Genomic DNA, 15,466 nt, shown 5'->3' on the forward strand with positions numbered 1-15,466 from the left:
CATTTATTGAGTCTGACCTAAAAGCTGTCTCCATGATGACTAGCTTTCATGGTACCAGAATATGCTATTGAGGTTCCAAAGGAGAGAAGCAACCAAAAGTCCTACCTAGCTATGACACCTATGAGCCACATTAATGGCAGCATGACACTATAACCCTAAGCATGTAATAGTGGCACATATACCTTGGCAGTAGCCAATAGCTTTTCTATTGGACTTTTGCCTGGTACTAGAAACCAAACCAACTATCTGGGTCTAGTGAAGTCATGGATCTTGGAGTAGAACCTACAACCAACACTTTACTAAGCAAGCACAATTCCTAGCTAAATTCTGAGCTCTTATCCTTATACCCACAGATAAGTATAGTCCTCACACACACTGTTATCATTAGAGAAAACCACAACCAATCAAAATGCAGACTTGTAAGACTTGTAGAACTCACTTCCAATGGATGCATCTACAACACAACTGTGTGCCTGTACCTCAGGGATCATTGTAGAAGAGGGGTCAGAAAGAATTGTAAGAGTCAGAGTAATGGGAATTTTGTTTTGTGGATGTGTCTCCTGGAAATTCAGGGCCACTAAAGCCATGAGGTCTAACCAACATGACTGCCTAAACACGGGCTGAACTAGGAAGACAACAATAGACAAACTAACGTGGAAGGGGAAGGCTCATGAGTCCTCAACCCTAGCCAAAAGAACTACAGGCAATTAAGTAATGCTGAGAGCAGGAGAAACAGTCTTATCTAAGGAAGAGCACGCAAAATGGTCAATTCTGTTAAACCTACAAGTAACATCCTATGGACTGAGCAAGTTGTATTTATATGTTTAGTAATATATGAGACCATGAACTTGAAAAAAGAGCAGGGTGGTGCATGGCCAGGGGTGGAGCGAGAGAAGAAAGGAAATGATATAATATATTATAGTCTAAAAATATAGTTGAACTAAAACTATATTCTATGAGTGCTTGCTATAAAAAACAATCCTGATTGGATTCATTATAATAGATTCCTTATGCTTAGAGTCATGTTTTATTCTTTTTAAAGGTTAATTCATTCTTTCAAATTTTCAAATATATAATGCACTGTCTCTTGCTTCCTCCCCCCACCCTCATTATCATCTTTTATCCTCTTGTTCTTATTAAAAATAAAAAAAACAACATGAAAGTGAAAACATTGTGTGTAGGGGTTCTGGGTACTGTGCCCCTCTGCCTACCTGAAAATGTTTTCCTAAAGTTTATGCCTTAGAACATCTGCTCCTTTGGGGACACCATTATTTACATGCCTATTTCCTTTGTTCTGACTTCTGACCTGGTCAAACTATCTGGCTAACAACAATTAGGAAGGGTGTAGTTAGCCAGCAGACTTCCCACCACTACTTCCCCTCTACCAGCTTCTGTTTCTGATGCTTCACTAAAACTGTCCCCATAAAGTAGCTGGTGACCTCCAGCATTCATGAGCAGTGGTGACACCTGCAGACCCACTCCCTTGCTTGTCACTTTTTTCACATGATTAGGTTTTACTGAGTGCCCACAGAGTTTCAGTCCATGTACCGGACTTCAGATTTGTAATTTTCAAGTAGATAGACAGACAGGCTTCCCATCCACAGAAGGCTTTTTGCCTAGTAGAGGAGACAGATAAATAGCAAATATGATATGTTTGGAGATATTTGAGGAGCACACAGATCCCTTGTTTGAACCTTGAGACATCAAGAGTAATACTTCCTGAAGCAGGTACCACTTAACCTAAAGCTTGAAAAGTGAATAGAAGTTAGCTAGGTGAGGGAAGAATGTTCCCAAAGGAAGTAAATAGATTGCAAGGGCAAAAATCATCATGAATGGGATTAGTGCCTGTACTAAGAACTGAGGACAGATCAAATCTTTCATTAAATTAAATGGTGATTATACCAGAAAATCACTTTCTGTTACAGAATTCTTAGATAGGTGACAGAGCGCTCCCTCTCTCTCTCTCTCTCTCTCTCTCTCTCTCTCTCTCTCTCTTTCTGTGTGTGCTCTCTCTCTCTTTCTCTGTGTGTGTCTGTCTAAATGTCTGTGTCTGTCTCTGTCTCTCTGTCTCTCTGTCTCTCTCTGTCTCATTTTCTCTCTCTTTTTCTGTGTGTGTGTGTGTCTCTCTCTGTCTAAATGTCTGTGTCTGTCTGTCTGTGTCTATATCTGTCTGTCTCTGTCTCTGTCTCTCTGTCTCTCTCTGTCTCTCTGTCTCTCTCTGTCTCTCTGTCTCTGTCTCTCTGTCTCTGTCTGTCTCTGTCTCTCTCTCTGTCTTTCATTCTCTCTCTCTTTGTGTGTGTGTGTGTCTGTCTGTTTAAATGTCTGTCTGTCTGTGTGTCTGTCTGTCTGTCTGTCTCTCTCTCTCTCTCTCTCTCTCCTTCCTTAAATTTTTGGCTCAAGAATAGTGCTGAGTGTGAGGATTATTTTAATTGGATTTCTTGTGTCAGGATCTATTCTTTTATAACTAGTGTTCTTCCTCTGGACCCATTATCCCCACTACAGCATTCACCAGCCAGTAGTCACTTGTGCCATGCCCTCTGCCATATGCAACACTCCCATTTTCCTTCACACTAGGATCCCCTGAGCAACTAATTCCTAATATTATGTAACAACAGAAAATACAAGAGTATGATGTGAGGTCTCTGTACTGGAAATCAGATGGACTTTATTAGAGAAATGGTTTTTCTTCAGTCAAAGGATACAACTACACAGTGGAAAATATACAGCAGTTCCTGAGTTAAGATTTACTGGTCTTACCCCAGAACATGCCATCAGACTGATGGGATAGCCCTTTGGATGCACAGCTGAAGTACCAGATTGGATCTGACACTCTAAAGGAATGAGTGTCATCCTCTAGGATATGGTATGCTACCCTAAATCAACAGCCATTGAATGGCATCACATCCCAGTCAATAGAATACACAGATTTATGTAGTAAGGAAGACCCCCCACACACACACACACACCCACACACACACCAATTCTTTAACACTCAGTGGTTGATAGCGCAATGTCCAATAACCTGCTGGGAAGTCTGTGCTGCCCAGTCTCAGTTCTCAGGCAAGTACTCACTCTCTCATGTTTCCTGTTTTCGTTCCTCTGGGTCATTTCCTAGTCTCCTCTACATCATAAACTCCCTCAACCTGATCTTCTGTCTTGAGGTATTTAGGAAAGATCTAAACTAAGAAGCAAGGGTAATTCTAATACATATCTCACAAGACTGATAGGAGAACAGGGGTGAGATAATATACCAGGATCATATCTGATTTAGAATAAGCATCCAGTAAATGTCATCATCTTTGTCATCATCATAATCGTCATTGTCTTCTTGCAAACAGCCGAGGCAGGGCTGGTTCAAAGTCCTAAGGGAGATACTATTAACACACTACATCACCACTTCCATTGATTCTCTCTACAGAGTGAATTGCTATACTATTGACATCTGTAACTTCCTGCTTACTTTGCAGCTGAGTACTGGGATACTCTCCATGTATGCATTGTTTTAGTGCAGTGTGGTCTTCCTGACCTTGACAGATTACAATAATTAGAAGCATAATTATAATCCTAATAATTATAGGCAACATATGTTTGTAGAAAACAGAGGGCTAAGCAGGTCAATTTGTGTTTGGACAATATCGAGCTGATTCAGCTATGCGGCATGGGCCAAGATGCCTGATGCTGGGTATCCATCAAAGGGCTGTGAGTCAGCACAAAATGACTGATACTGGATTCCTAGGAATGCCACTTTTATATGGGTCGTGTATAAACAAGGCCTAGATGTCAGAGGCCTTAGTCTGAGCCTCTGTCATCTTCTGTCTGTGTATCTGTCTATAGGTTTGCCGCAGACCCTCTGGGTCCCTTTGTCTGCGTGGATGGGTCTCTGGGTGCAGATGGGCAAGGAGTCAGCAAGTGACAAACAGACCAACATGCGAGACTGTGTAGAAGCTGAATGTAATTTGTCAAATGAAGCATCAAACTTTTTATACAGAAGAAAATAGGGAAGTTAGGTGACACATCTGCAAGGTGCAAATGAGGTTACCCAATACTTAATGACTCTTACACAAAACAGAGGAATGTAAATACAAAGACTAGCAGGAACTGGGCAATAAAACAACTGAGACAAAGTCAGCCCTATCTAAGGTCAGCTATAGTCTTAGAAGCCAGGCAAGGGCTTTCACACCTAAGTCATGGTTCTAATTAGGGAGTTCTGCTCTAGCTAACCATCTCATGAATAATGCATTATCCTAAAACCACAGCCTGATCTACTTCCTAAACCATTGTAAATTCCTGTATATGGGAGCAACTTGGCTTTTAATCTAAGTGATAGTGTAATACCAGAGGCAATTCTGAATGTCACTGAATAGGCAACATTGAATTCTAAGTTCATGGTCAGCTCAAGGACTTTCTAGGATGTTGGAACACTGACAAAGGCTTAACTATGTCAGAATTCGATCTTAAAAGGCACTTATAATAAAATAATACTAAAAGAGAGCACGTGGATCCATACACCAGACTAACTCAGGAATAGGGTATGAGCATATGTGTTAATGAGAACACCAAAACTCCAGGAGGTGAGTTTCCATGAAACTCTTTGCCTCGTGAGTGCTCCCAGGCTTCTCAGCCTGTCAAGCAGACTTCACTGGAGTGTGCGTGGCATAGGTTTATGTGCCAATCTTCATGTGTGCTGATCTGTATATATGCCTATGTCCACCTGTGTGCAGCCTGTATGTGTCTGGGTATTGGTACTTGCCATCATAGGCCTGCCTCATGGCCTTCACGTGAAAGGAATAAAGTGTGTCTTATTGCCCATTGCCACTTGCAGACTCTTCATCCTCCCAGGCTCCTGCTACCTCCACCCTACCGTTCCTGGCATCAAAGCGTGAACCTCACGATGTTGAGCTATTTCTATAAACTAGGAGCATCTATTGAGTCCTTGGTATGTTTGTAGAAATGAAGACTGAGTTCATTTTATAGCTGAGAAAATGGGCTCAGAGATAGTGAGTTGCCATTGGCTACTAGAGGAGCTTCATCCATCCACCTGACCAGTCTTCTCACCATAGCTTTTATTTCTCTAGATGGAACTGTTTGATTTTAATTCTTCAGAAAAATAAAGCACTATCCTTCGTGGGAGCAGAAAACTATTGTCTGTTCAAGGAAGCTCACAGGAAATCCAACCCTGAGACAACAGTTTTAAGGAACAAGAAGATGAGACATGATCTAAAACAGAAAGAGCAAAGCATAGATTTCTGCTTATGCCAAAACATTCTCTGTGATCTAAACAGATGTAGGGACTTGATTTCAACCAGAGTGGCTATGGGAAAGGGAAGTTCTGGTAAAAGCTGAACTGTAGACAGGAAAAAAAACAAAACAAAACAAAAATGACCACTTAGACATTCCAAACTGAGCTTATTTAATAAGCATTTGAAAAATAATTGTGTCTGTTTAATAACTACCTTCATAATCCATGCTTAGATATTTTAGATGTCATAGTTTATGCTGATGTGGAATTACTCAGAAAAGTAAGTTTTGATCTTATAAAAATCCACTGATATGTCCAAGTTGAGACAAGCTCACCAGTCCAGTCCCTTCTTACTGTCTTCAGTAACATTAAGAAAATGGAGTCACTTTGTTAGCACTTAGGCTGTAGGAGACCTAACTTTAAAGATTTTATATTCCTCTGTGCTGTTTGCAATCATCACAATAACTGGTATTTTTAACAACTGGTTTTTCCTTGAGCAGAGCTAAGGAATTTTTCACTTTTTAATTCTCGTGTCAACACTAAGAGGAAAATATTATTATTAGTCTCTTTGTGTGGAAGGAAACTTTGCACCAAAGAGGCTGGAATCTTGCACAGTAGCACTTCACTACCAATGGGGAAAACCAGCACACACATTATGAACAAAGGTCATAGTGGGAAACTCTAAACTGTTAGGTATAAGGCTCGAGGGGACACTGTGACAGCATGTATCTCTAGGTAAGAGATTTATCTATATTATTAATACCAGAGATGGGGAGAAAGGCAGCAGTGTAGAAGGCCCAAATGGCAAATGGCAGAGTGGGAGCACCTACCTCCTAGGCTTCAGTGGACGAAGAGAGGGGAGGAATGGAACACTTCCCACTCTTAGTCTGTAGCTACTAGGCTGTTACTAGGAATATCCAGTAAGTATTCTGTCAAATAATGCCACGTGACCAGTATACTTCTCTCCTAGTGACTCTTACTGTGTGTTTCAAAGACGGAGAAGTCAAGAATCTAGAAAAATAAGTTTCTTTGCTTCTGGGGACCAAATTACTGTGGATTCTGACAAAATTACTGTTGAACCAAAATGTAGGGGCTTCACAAAAGAGCGCAGACATGGCCATCCCTCCTGACTTTTGTCTATTAGATAGGAAAAAAAGGGGGACATGGTCATTTTCATGACTCTTTCCTGATGGACAAGGGCAGGGTGGATGAGAAGGGTCTTGGCACAGGCTCTGGTATCAGAAATTTGAATAAAGAGGTTGTCAATGTGTCTTTGAGGGAGGGCCTTGTGTAAAGGAGTTCTCAGTGATGCCAACTTGTTAAGCAGCTGAGAAGACAGGATGCAAAGGTCAGTAGGGTTAAGAAATCTCAGGAAGGAAGATGGTCAGGCCATTGTCATCAAGAGGCAGAATATCAGGGGAGTTCGGATGTTGGGGCATTGATTTTCCTTGCTGCATCTTGGACTAATCTAGACTGGTTTGCATAGCAGCATCCTATAGAAAACGATGGATACCTCTTTTTTACAGCAGTTATGGGGTCCAGAACTCTGTTGTTTTGAAAAAGGACACCTGTGAGCAAATCTGTTTGGGTTTGGAAGGTTGTGACTAACCTACAGCCTCTAAAAGAGTCTGAGATGGCTGTAGGAAATAGAGATTGAGAAGGTGACATCAGCTCTGCTGACACCAAGGGTGGAAGAGCTACCCAGGCCCCCAAAGAGGGGGAGTAGGTTGGGGAATCCCTTAGGGTAAGGGGAGACCAAGGAGCAGAATGAATCAAAATGGGAAGCAGTTGCTGTTTGGTTATTTGGAAAGAGTTCAGTCGCTGGGCTTTGAAAGACAAGGGTACAGGCATCTAAACACAAGGCCAACTGACCAGATGGACAGAAGTGGAAGTTTCAGGAGGAAAACTGAGAAGTTGGGAAATTAGGAAGCTGTGAGGGAGTGTGTTGCGCAGCATCCCAGTGTTCGGGTTGGCTAAAGGAAAGACAGGCAAGGAGAGAAGCAACTTCAGCAAAAGAACAGGTTCAATACAAGCGGAAGAAGAAAGTGGAAGGTAAATAGATAGAGAGCAGGGAGCTCACCACTATCACACAAACTAGAGAAAGTTACAGAAGCAGGAAAGGTTTGGAGAGAAGATGGATGTTAGAGAACTTCTCTTGTTGCCAGACATTACCAGAGGTCATTGGGTGTGGGTGTGCCAGGAATCTAGAAAAATAAGTAACTTTAGTAATGGGCATGCTAATTATTATGACTTCAGGAAATTCCCACTATTTAACTGAAGTGGAGGTGCTTCCCGATGGTATAATCAAGTCTAACATAATTGATTGGTGTTCTTTCTATGTAGAGCAAACAGCTAAGCTCCAAAATGGCTGAAATCAGGAGAGATAAATTGATTCAAAGACAGTTTATGAACATAAAGATTAGATGTCTTTCTACAAGTGACCTCTGAATAATCTATTCTGAAAACTGGCTTCACTCATTACAGTCATTGACAATTACCTCCTGCCACAATGTGGAAACAGGCTTTATACATGTGTTCTTTTCCAGAAACAGTCGGGATTCACTCTCAGTCATGAAGTTACAAATATCCTGTGCCATCCAGCAACTGTGAGCCAATGTAGTGATTGATCAAAGTCGGTTCTAGATTGGTAGAAATCAAGGCAGTATCTGTACCAAAGACCACACACCATTCTTGATCCACCTAAGATTTACAGAGACTAGTAATGGTTGTTTCAGGTAAACTGACAAAAACCTAAGAAAGTGATAACACAAGCTATGCTCCAGATGAGTATTACTAATAAAGATATTTGATCCAACTTGCTCTTAGGAGCTCAATTGCATTCTGTACTTAACAAATTTGCCTTTCCTAGAAATCTCTCATTTGTAGTCATTACAGGAGTGATTCTGGAACCTTCCACTAGAGGGCTTCTACTTACATGTTTTGGAGTCACCAAGTAGACATCCCCCAAAGCTTCTGGGAACCTTATGCTTTCTAAAGTGATCAAATCCCATTAAAAATTTTTTTCACCACCGACTTCCCTTTAAAAATAGTAACAAAATCTATCACATTATTTCCATGGGTTTTTGAATGAAGTTTGTGAAGGTTAGACTGTTACCTATAGCAAGTGATTAGAAAGGGTAGTTTGCCCATTTGAGAAGCAAATGTATCTGCCTTTCGAGGTTCTGCTAACTCTTACATGCTATGATCTTGATATAAATGCTGTCTACATAGTCAATCTTTGAACACCTGGACTCCAGCTGGTGGCACTATTTTAGGAAATGGTGGAAACATGACGTGATGTCTAACTGGAAGAACTGGGTCAATGGAAGAAGGCGTTTGAAGATTATATCTAGCTATGATCCCCCCTTTTTTTATTCAAGTACTGTCTGTGATGAGAGTCTCCATACACTCCTTGTTCTTCCCAAGTTCATGGAGTCAAGCAACATGGACCAAACACTAAAATGCTGTGAGATTTCTCACTGCCCCATTCAGAATGGCTATCATCAAGAAAACCAAAAAAACCAAAGGTAAGGATTTACATGTTAGGGTGTGCTCAGTTCACAATGTCTAAGTGGAATCTGCCTGATGTCCATCAACAGACGAATATGTAGTGAAAAGGTGGTACATACACACAAAGGAATTTTATCTGGCTCTAAGGATAAACAAAATTCACAGGTGATTAGACAGAACTGGAGGAAAATATACTGAATATGTTAACCTAGGTTCAGCAGACAAATACTCCATATTTCCTTTCATGGATCCAAACTTTGAGTCTTTAAATTTGTGTGTTTAACCTCGAACACCTGAAAAGCTAGGAAACTACAATATAGTCCCAAGGTGGGGCATTTAATGATGAAGGCGTTGTAAAACTGGAAGACAGAAAAAAACTGGAGTTGGGAGGGTTTAAGCAAGTGGCTGGGAGACTAGGTAGTGGGGGGAGGAGAGAAAAGAAGGGTTAGTGAAAATAAACAATATGTTAAAAAGCCATATAGAAACCTACTACTCTCTCTATATATGGCTTATAGAGTAGTAGGTTATAGAATAATGCAGGGCTGGTGAATATATATATATATATATATATATATATATATATATCAGGGTTGGTGAAGATACTTTCCCAATATACAATTTTAAAGAATTTGAAAGGGAGATACATGACATGTCATGGCTGGATAACACTGTTCCTAAAAGCTATTGTTTATTTTTTTAAAAATCCTAGAGCTGGGTGTGGGTTGCTTCTGAGTTTCTGGTCAGTGAAACTCAGATGTCCCCAAAACAATACAGTCTCATGCAATGTAGATAATAATCTTTTGCTGAAACACCACACAACTTGAAGAGAAATCAATTAGAACCAAGCTGGATGCCTCCTCATTGTTGGCTCGCTTTTATAGTGTTGGAAGGGGCTGTGTGGACTGCTGGAGGAGACTGGCATGAATGAGCTAACCCAGATGTGAACGCTACAAACTGCAACACAGACTTCATGCCAAGATGTGCACACTGGTGCAATACTGGCCATAGTCTGACATATACCAATAAATAGGAATTTCCCCAAGCTAAATGAGAAAAGACTATAAACAGATGATAGTATCAATGTGCCACAGATAAGCTTGCTAAAGATTTTAATTCAGTCATCATAAAAATAAACATTTCAGGTAAGTGAAAATGCATACAACAAAAGAAAAAGAATGTCTTGTCAAAAAGATAAAGACATTGAGGGGATAAATCAAACAGTTTGAAACCAAAAAGAAGAGAAAATACAAGGAAACCAATATGAAAATACAATATGTGGCTTAAAATAACAGAGAAAACAGAGGGAGGGGGAAACTTTAAGATACAGAGAGAAAATAAAGGAAATTAAAGAGAACCTCAAAGGCGCAAGGGATTATATTGAATCTTAAAACAGAGGAAAAGAAAGTGGGGCCTGAAAAAATATTCAAAGAATGACAGATGGAATTTTTCTAACGTGGCAAACTAGATATACGACTTGAGAAACCAAATAAATCCCAAACAAGATAAATCTAGAGAGATCCACACCAGGACACATTATGGCCAAATTTTTGAAAGCTAAATACAAAGAAAGTATCTCAGGAGAGAAAAACAAGTCATTATCAGCGTGGGAGAAAGCAATCAGACCTCCTGAGAGGCTTCACCCAGCAGCAGATGGAGGTGGATGCAGAAATGGACAGCCAAACACCAGCTGAAGCTTGGGGAGTCTTATGGAAGAGTTGGGATAGAAGGGAGCAAGCTGGAGAGTCAAGGACACCACAGGAAGACCTATAGAGTCAACTAACCTGGATCATTGAGGCTCACAAAGCCTGGGCCACTAACCAAGAAGCATTCAGGAGCTGGACCTAGACCTCATACATGTTTGTGGTAATGTACAGATTGATCTTCATGTGGGTCCCCTAACAAGTGGAGTGCGGGCTGTCTCAGTCTCTGTTCCCTGCCATTGGGTCCCCTTCCGGCTACTTGGACTGTCTGATTGGGCCTCAATGGGAGAAGATGTGTCTAATCCTTCTGGGACTAGATGTCCCAGAGTGGGGTGGTACCCAAGGGAGCCTCTGCTTCTCTGAGAAGGAGAGGGCAATACGGGTAATGGTGGGACTGGGAAGAGAGGAGGGAGGGGCTGTGATCAGGATGTAAAGTGAATAAAAGATAAATTATTGAAAGGAAAAACAATAAATGCTTAAATAAATGAAAAGTGGGGTAAAAAAGATTTAATGGATACAACCAATAAACCACAACAATCTCCTTGTCTCAATATCTTCAACTAAATCTCATACGCAAATTCATCTGCCACATAAGGTGACATATCCAGTGATTCTAGACATCAGAAAAAAGCATGTGCAAACTTTGTACCTGCCATACCCAGACCAGGAAACAGCCCATATGCTTATTGAGAGGTCCACAAGTAGTCTTTCATATTCCCAACCAAGTTACCAAAATTTAAGATCGTCATCTTAGCACTTGAGTTGCTGTCTCCTTTGTGTAACACAAATACACATGCACGCGCGCACACATATGCACACAGGTTTGCCTAGATCAAAATTCTGAATGTGACATACGCATTAGGATATGCATCCTTAAGATGAAATACCACAGGGAGCAGATAGGAGTACATTTCTTTTCTTTTCTTTTCTTTTCTTTTCTTTTCTTTTCTTTTCTTTTCTTTTCTTTTCTTTTCTTTTCTTTTCTTTTTTGTTTCTTTTTATTTTTAATTAGGTATTTTCTTCATTTACATTTCCAATGCTATCCCAAAAGTCCCCCATGCCCCTCCCCCCACTCCCCTACCCACCCACTCCCACTTCTTGGCCCTGGCATTCCCCTGTACTGAGGCATATAAAATTTGCAAGACCAATGGGCCTCTCTTTCCACTGATGGCAGACTAGGCCATCTTCTGATAGGACATATGCAGCTAGAGACACCAGCTCCGGGGTACTGGTTAGTTCATATGGAATCTGCATTCAAAGACCATCAGAGTCTTCACAGACCTCTCCCAACAGCTCAGTTCTGTCATGGCTACAGGATGGTGACGCCAGGGGAAGAAGGGGAGTTGAGCTGGTTTCCAAGGCACCTCTGTACTTTCTACAGATGTTAGGACCACTGATCAGATTGGACTAATATTTATGCTTAGACATTTTGAGGACTGGTTAACTGGCTTCTTTAAGACCTCTCAGCCAAAGAAAGGTATAGAGACAATGGTGAACAGCTGGATAGACCTCAGGACTCAATTGTTGTCTGGGACTAGCTGTTTACTGTGTCGCACTGGTGTTTCACACAAGCTGAGAGACAAGAAGTGGCTGAAATCAGTCGTATTTCCCTAGGACATTATTCCTGCTCAAAATTCAAAGAACTAAGGAGTATTAGGTCAGGATTGTCATGTAATATATTCCTAATGACCTTAATTAAGCACTTAATCCCTGGTCCAGCATCCTCATCTGGGAAACAATGCAGTGCTTTTCGTGGCTCTAAATATCAAGACTGGAAAGCCTTCCTTGTTTCAAAGGCTAGTGACAATGAAGAGTCTGAACATATAGAGTTTCTTTTCTTTTCTCTTTTATTCCTCCCTATAGTCTGCTTGGATAAAATGCCCAGAAGTTGTAGTATGAATTGGACTTAGTAGTTCAAGGCTTGTCGACATTGGAAGACATCATTTCCCACATCAACAATTGGTGAGAAATATTACTTTAAGATTAGCTAGATGCATTTATCTCTAGCTTAAATCCTTTCTCTTGAATTTTTTTTGTAAGCTTTCTTGAGAGTATTTCATAAGGGAGTGCAATTATAGATGATTGGACAGTCTTTGATGATGGATTTCTATGACTAGTGGTGACAGATAATCATGTTCCTGTTTTATGATTTTAGCTGTAGATGTAATTATAATGGGGGATTAATGATGCTTATAAAATACATTTGAAAGTCAGTGAAGAAAAAATGAAGTTCACAACTTGTGGAAGTGACTAGAATATCTGTCTCACTAAAATGTGCTATATATGTCTTCTCGTATTTACTTTAGATACATATTAACCAAACCCCAAACTTTGTATCTTCATTCGTGAATAAAAGGCAGTAGGTTTTGTTTTAAAGAAGAGATGCAATGTCACAATATCTCAGAGCACATATATCAGGGTTAGAAAGGATGACACACAGTGGCAATATCAGGGGGAGAAAAGAGGAAGACACAAATACAATTTTCAAAGCAGTAATAATTGAGAAACTGCCCAATCCAATGTAAGACATGCAGTCAGAGAGTGCCAATAAAGATGAATGTAAGGCAAAACAAAGTACACACAGGAAACATTTGGGGTCATTAAAATGAACCAAATGTTCAAAGTAAACCAAAAGAATTAACACTCAAGTGTTATATCTACACACTTGATAAAATCAAGGACTAAGAATATATCTTGAAAATTTTCAGAGGATAAACCAGCTTCCCTCTGAAGGGATGAAACAATAGCCCTATCAAACTTCTCCTAAAAAGCCACCAAGCAAGAAAGGTAAAATATTTTAAGTAGTGAGAAAACAATCTTAGGTTAGTGAAAACACCAATCTAGAATTCCATTCTACATTAAATTCTCCTGCAAAAGGAAAAGATAAACACAGACTTCCTCAAAGGAAAGTTTAGAGAAGTCACCCCAGCAGGATTGCTTGTCATGACAATGGCTCTTGGAGAGAATTAAAACTGACATATGTCAAAAGCTCAGATCTACATTTAGAAAAAGAGGAGCAGAGGAGTAAATTAAAATAAAACTAACACTTCCCTGCTTCTTATTCTTAACTGACACAATAGATGTATTCAGTCAGGAAGAAAATAGTGACTTTTTTGGCTATGTGTGTGTGTGTGTGTGTGTGTGTGTGTGTGTATTGTGTGCATGTGAGCACACGTGCAGGTAGATGCCCATGGAAACCAGAAGAGGGGATCAAATCTCCTAAGACTGGAGTCATAGGAAGTTATGAACTGCCTGACACAGGTGCTGGGAACCAACCTCCGGTCCTCTGCAAGAGCAGTGAGGACCCTTTACCACTGAGCCATCTCTCCAGACCAGAAACATAACTCTTTACTCAAAGGTGACATGATTAACCACATAGAGAATACGAATTGACATGAAGTGCCTTGAGGGACTAATAGGCATTTGTAGCAAGACTTCAAGATTAAAGCATTTTTTAGTGGATAGCTGGAAACTTCAGTTAGGCCAACATTGAGTAAACAAGGTTAGATATTAAATAATAAAAGTTCATATTACTTTTTTTAGTTAAAAAAAGATTAGATATTAAGAATATAACACTATCCATGCTGATATCTAAAAACTGGAATATATAGATGCAAATTATCTAACAAAAGCACACAAGAATTGGAGAGATCTCTCATTATTAAAGAGCCTTACTAATGGTTCCTAGCACTTACATGATAGCTCACATCTACCTTTAACTCCAGCTCCAGGAGGTCTGATGCCCTCTTCCGGCCTACGAGCAATGCATAGATGTACATTCCCACACAGAGACAATAAAAAATCAAAATCAGTCTTTTAAAAAATTCAAGATCTTTGTGAGGACAAATGGTTAAATTTTAATGAAAAACATTAACTAAATAAATAAATGAAGATCAATTCTACGTCCAATGAAAGGAACACTTAATACTGTCAATGTCTCATTTTTTCCCCTAACTTGATGTGTAAATCCCACTAGTAGTAATTAAAACCTCAACTATTTACCTTATGGCTGTCAATAAAGTTATTCTAAACATATAAAAAGACGGATAGCCAATTTTACACTGAAAAAGAACAAAGCCAGGCTGTACATAATTTCTTGACTTACTGTAACTAAACTGTATGTGATTATTAAGGAAAACTTAATGAACAATTGAACAAAAAAGATAAAAGAAAGAGACTCATTTAGAGTCAAATCATCTTTAGACAAGAGCAAATGCAACGAAAGAGACACACAGAAAACAAATTTTTAACAAATAATGTTAGAAAATTTGAACATCCATTTACAAAAGCCTAAATCTAGGCACAGTGCTGATTTTAATATGACTGATCCCTATGAAGGCTCAAGTTGAATTTTATTCTCATTGTGAGTATTACAAAGGTAGATATTTAAACTGACTCTGGCCTTTAGAAATGGACTTAGACAATGGTGGTTGGGATGTAGTTAGGTAGTCAGGATGGAGGCCCCATGACTGAACCCTGGGTGCTTTATAGATAGCATGGTCAGGATACATACTATCATCACCATTGGGTGCCCATGATAACTTGGTATTCTAGATTGAATGTACAATGTCCTCACAGGCTCATGTGTTTGAACAGTTTGCCCCTACGTGGTGGTGGTAATTTGGAAGGTCGTAGAAACTTTAGAAAGTGCTATCTTACTAGAAGACTGGGTTGGGGGTTGGGGGTTGGAGGATCAGTCTTGAAGTCTGACAGCCTGGCCCCACTCCCTGTCTGCTCTCTGCTTCCTGACTGTTAAGGCAATGTGACCAGAAGCCTAAATTAATTTAATAGAAGGTCTAGGTCATCAGAGGTGTAGGAACGTTACACACACACACATATATATACAACACCAAAGTGATGACTCGTGAAAGAAATAACTGACTCTCTGGATGTCATTGTAATTAAAAACTTCTACTCTGTAAAAGACCACACAAAGAACTCTCAAATGTGAGCGACAAACACTTGATCTATACAGGTGCACAAGAAGATGGAGAGAGCCTCAGAAGTTCAGACCTCA

Source organism: Mus caroli, chromosome 12, assembly GCF_900094665.2.
Source record: "Mus caroli chromosome 12, CAROLI_EIJ_v1.1, whole genome shotgun sequence".
Classification (NCBI taxonomy): domain Eukaryota; kingdom Metazoa; phylum Chordata; class Mammalia; order Rodentia; family Muridae; genus Mus; species Mus caroli.